The sequence below is a fragment of the Rhipicephalus microplus genome, chromosome 3, assembly GCF_043290135.1.
Source record: "Rhipicephalus microplus isolate Deutch F79 chromosome 3, USDA_Rmic, whole genome shotgun sequence".
In the NCBI taxonomy this organism is placed as follows: Eukaryota; Metazoa; Arthropoda; class Arachnida; order Ixodida; family Ixodidae; genus Rhipicephalus; species Rhipicephalus microplus.
The window spans coordinates 207,063,376-207,068,521 of record NC_134702.1 but is presented as its reverse complement, the minus strand read 5'-3'; the positions used below and the strand labels follow the sequence as shown (position 1 = coordinate 207,068,521).

The following is a 5,146-nucleotide window of genomic DNA, read 5'->3' as shown; positions in this document are numbered from 1 at the left end:
ACTTGCTTCATTTTTTTGTACGCATACTATATTGCAAATTGTTTTTGTGACTAGGCGGTAGAAGTGAAACTTGACCACGAGGGTATGCATTGCTTTGCCACTGCGTTCCAGATTTGGCATCAAGATCTAATGAATTATTCTTTACAACATTTCAAAACAAACATTCTTATTTTTGCCCTCAAAAGTACACAATATCATTTTATGGAAATAACAGCACAGTATTAATTGAGAAACACTCAACGTTTGTCTGCTGCGATGCCAGGTGCGTCTGTTCCAGTGGTCTGCCCCCAACGCACCTCTCGTTTCGTTGTGAAGTTGTCGGAAGAGTGTGGTGGTGCTTCTACTTCGTGTCGCTGTAGTTTTCAGTTGATTTCAACGAGTTTTGGCAAGACGCACTAACAAACGTGATCTCTATATATCCTCCACTGGCATGGGACGCTACATCTAAGCGCAGCGGTGAGTAGACAACGCTTCGCTTAAACTGTCAAGCATGGCTTATACAGCTCCAGCGTTGCATTAAATTGAGAGGCCTAGCAGTTTTCAGCTTCTTTGAGCAACAGAGGTGTAGCTTCAGTCCTTTTCACCCACCCCAGTACCCATTGTACGCAAAGAGCGAAACTGAAACTGTATAAAAAGATCCGTAGACAGTTCGCTGGCTAACGCGATGCAATCCGAAGCCTGTGCTTCCCATAATTCCCATGAGGGCACACGATCGCAGCGCCAGATTTCTCTCTAGCTATTACTGCATGAAACTCTATGCACTACTCCCTTCTAGAACACTGCAATAGAAGGTCGTGGACTATTCTCAACAGAGCGTTCGGCCGCCACCGCACAGCGGCGCCGCGGTCCCTGAAAGTTGCAAATAGGAAAGAACAGCTGGCATTCGGTCGACTGATACAATCTACCGGCAGCCGGCAATATAGAAAGCACGATGCTGCACGCACGACGTCGTGTGCGCAAACCGGAAAAGGCTGTACGCACAGCGCGGCATATAGCGCCATCTAGCGCCGGGACATGTTAGCTCATGGCTGACATGGCGCTCATGTGGTGGTGTGTGTTGTACAGTGTTGTGGTCTTAGTGGTAGCGTGGTAGCAGCACTAGCAGTTGTTCTCTGGTGGTAGCGTTAGTAGAGTGCTCACCCAGTCGGCAGCCTTCGCTTATCCCTCCTCATTCACGTACGTGCCCTCGGTCTCTTGGGCGAGTGTCTGCAGTCTGCAACGGTCCCCTCTTCCGTGCGAGAAGCAGCGTGCGGGTCTCGAAGAGGACATGAATGTTGGTGCGAACTTCGACAGCTATGTCGAGTTTGATCGAGCATTCAGAGACTTTCAAGTCGCTACAAACGCTCTTTTTGTCACGAAGGCAAGCAAGACTGTGGGCATTGTGAATTCTCGGCTTTCTGCCGGTCTAACTGAGCTCGACTCAGAGTTAAAATTCGCGAACATAACTTATGTTTGCAAGCACGGGGGTGTCGTGAGAAAGACGGGGACTGGAATTCGTCCGCAACAAAGGTAAGCGCCTCCACCACCTCCACTCTCGCCTTAGCCGTGAGCTCAAAGCCAGAACTGTGAACTCAAAAATGTTTTTCCTAGGAATATGAAGAAGGACTGCCCGGCCAAAAGTATCGCAACCAGGCGCCGGGCCAGCCAACTACTAGAGATCACGGTTGTTAACTTGGAGCACAACCACGAGGTCAGCCCGGAAACATATAAGGCGTACTCGGAGTGACGCAAGCTGAACGAGGAGGAGGTCAATTTCGTTCGACCCCTAATAGAGCTGAATGTTCGACCTAGCCTCATCGTGGAGAAGCTGCGACAGGAACCTGGTAAGAATTTTTTTTCTGTGAGATTTGTCGTTTATTTCTCTTTTTAATTTATGTTCACGCAGGGAAAGCAGTAATCGCCAAGGATATACAGAACCTGAAGTGAGCGCGCCGAGGAGAGGATGAGGCGGTCCAGTTGCTGCAGGAGATGAACTTGAAAGCAAAGTATGGTGCAAAAGTGCTTCCCATAACAGATGAAAACAAGGAACTACAGATCATGTTTTTCCAAACTCCGCACATGCAGCAGGCGTTCCCGGAAGTTGTCCTGCTCGACGCAACATGCCGGACCAACAAGCTGCGCATGCGTCTGTTTGTAATGGTCGTACAAGATGCATCCGGTTTGAGTCATGTGGTTGCCTATGCATTTGTGGCATCTGAGCAGCAGTATGTTATGACACGTCTTTTAGAGACATTTTTACCGGAGAATTCTTCAGAAATGAGTACAAAAGTTGTGGTTATAGACCAAGATTTTACGGAAGTGAACGTCGTCAAAGCAGCCTTCCCAGGTTCCTCAGTGGTGCAACTGTGCGAATTTCGTGTGAAGAAAGCCTTTCAATCTGCAGCTGCACAGCTCGGAAGGTCACCTGATGAACACAATCGCTTGTTAGCCAGCTTTAGTGAAATGCTGCATGCTCCCACACTACAGAAATATGATGAAGCAAAAGCTGAGTTCGAAAGGTATGCCAGTTCAGAATCCACCAGCTATTTCACTAAAAACTGGGCAAACATCACCGAGATTGGGTACGTCACCTTTGGGATCAAGAGTTCACAGGAGGAAACAATACTAAGAACCGTGTTGAATCGCACAACGCGAAGATCAAAAAATGTTCTCTCATCGCCTTCAAAGCTTCATCAAGCTCTTCGTGGCCTCTTAAAGTTATCCACAAGCTTGTCACACGAAGCACATCACAAAACCATCCTTCTAAAGACCTGCGACTTTTATAGCTATGAAGGACATGAAGGTGTGCAGGAGCAGTGTCGCCAAGTCCTCACACCGTATGCCTGCAAGCTGTTGAGCAGTGAGCTGGTGAAACTGCACGATGAACCTCGCGAGGTTAAAAAGTTATCAGCGCACACCTATGTCGTTTTTTCTACATCCACTGATGTCTGGCACGATGTCTCATTTGAAAAACATTCATGCAGCTGCACCACGTACAAAAGGATGAGGCTGCTTTGCCGGCACATGCTTGCGGTTTATGCTAAATTTCACATAAAGCCATGTCTGCAGGAAGCTGTCAGCAGGCGATGGTTCAAATCATATCAGGTGGAGTTCCTTAGAACCACGGCAGTGCACAACCATGAAGAAGTTGACGCTTACTTGGAGTCCACGACGGGTAGCTCTGCGGAAGTGCAAGTTCTGTCAATGCCAGGGCCTTCCTTTCAAAAAATGAATAGAAACCATAGTTTCAATTACGCAATGAGAACGCTGAAAGCTATTGCAGACAATCTGGCTGTCTGCCAGCCAGACGTCTTTGCGGCACGACTCTGTTTCTTAGAAGAGTGAACACAGCCTGGCTGAGGCAGGACGAGGTGACACTGAGCAATCATGAAAAAGACGAGGTGCAAGCACCAGAAAATTCCACTTTCCAAGGTGTAGGCTCTGGAGATACGCTGCATATTGATGGAGCGCAGAAGCTGCTCAACCAGAGTCAGCCCAGTGTCACCACCGGACCCTCGATGAGCGGAAGTGACACTGGAAGCTCTGCGAACGAAAAGTGCTCTGCGGGACCCTCAATCAGCGGCAGTGAGACTAGAAGCTCTGCGAACCAGGAGGACACCGCATCCAGCTCAGTAAGCTCCCCCAAGTCAAGAGCCGAGGCCATCCAAGCAAGCGGGTGCCGCAAAGCAGATTAAAGCGACCGAGAGAACAAGATGATGGCGGACCAGTGCCATTTGAGCAGCTGTCTGAGAAGTCGCAAACACAATGTAAGGAAGATTGCATTCTGCTGTTGAAGCTTGCACTTATTCTAGGCACTGTGCATTAACTTTGATTTTTTTCATTACACTTTCTTCCTAGTGATATTGTCTGGCCTCATTGGTGACAGCCTGTGCCCAAGGGTGCTAGATGGTGCCTACATCTTACAGGAGCACGACCTGGAAGTTCGTCCCGAAGCTCTCCCCAGTGCTCTGCTAGACTGCAGAGTATCCTTGCCTTAACTAAAAAAATACTTCAGTCCTGATGCATGGGCTCTTTCAACTTCCTCAGGTAAATTATTGTAATATGTTTAATGCCTCCTTGTTTTGAAAACCTCTTTTTTTTTGTTCATAGTTGCTGCAAAGAAGGAGAAAGGGCTGTGGAGTTGTGGCCTTTGCGAGCTTATTGACGATGGGCAGACTAGTATGGTTTGCTGCAACCAATGCCTAGAGTGGTTCCACTGGTGAGGGCACGTTTTCTGGGAACTTCATTGCTAATTTTTCTATAGAAAATGTTAAACTGTGTGAAAAAGGGTTTCAGCCACTCGACTACATAGGTTCTTTCTTTTTCATTTCTTTCTTTTTGCATAAAGCCCCCTTTCTATAGTTTATGAAAAAAAAAACACTACATTAATGTGATGAAATGCATTTATCTCCAACAATTTCGAGATAAACAGTTGTAAAGCTTGCTTTTCTTGAAGTTCATTATCAATGGCCACAGCTGTTGCTGTCATTCTGAATCAAAATTTTATTCACTTCATTTATTTTTGCATAGTATGTTTACTATAATTTTCACAGCACATCCATCTTCATTTCAGGCCATGTGCTGGGATCACCAAGGAACTGCAAGGAAGCTGTGGTACTGCACTCGGTGCACTTCAAAGGCCTCTGGTTAAGTTCTGCAATCAGCCTGTTAAGAATAGCACCTGTCAAATGAATGCCATGTGCCTGGGGCACTTTTGATAACCCCGAAGTAACTATGGTCAATAAAAATATTTGCCCCCTCTCACTTTTGTGGACTTACACAGACAGATGCCACAGTATTCTGGTGGTCTTGACATCTGCGAATTTCGTAAGTTTAACTGGTTCGCGTGGCGGAATGATGAAAAAGTGCACACGCAGTCCTAGTTTGCAATAAATACATCGGCGTTAACACTATTTTACCATGCAATTTTAACTGCCGACGTTACCCTGCGGATAGCACTTACCATTGCTAAACGTAGTTGCTTGTCTGCTTGCGTGACATTTTGGCTACCATTAATGGTAGCCCTAATTCGAAGCCTCTTGAAAAAGGGTGCTTCATCTCTGCCCTTGTGTGGTTAATTTCCAGAGCATGTTTCAGGATAACTGGCAGCCGCCAGCAGTAGCATAAATCATGGGAGGGTCAACCTGACGCTCCTTGCGCTCAGGCT

At 46.9% G+C, this 5,146-nt stretch overlaps 1 pseudogene; it reads left to right on the top strand.

Moving 5' to 3' along the window:
- Positions 1-1,267: 1,267 nt before the first annotated feature.
- Positions 1,268-1,926, top strand: LOC142803110 (uncharacterized; annotated as a pseudogene).
- Positions 1,927-5,146: the final 3,220 nt, after the last annotated feature.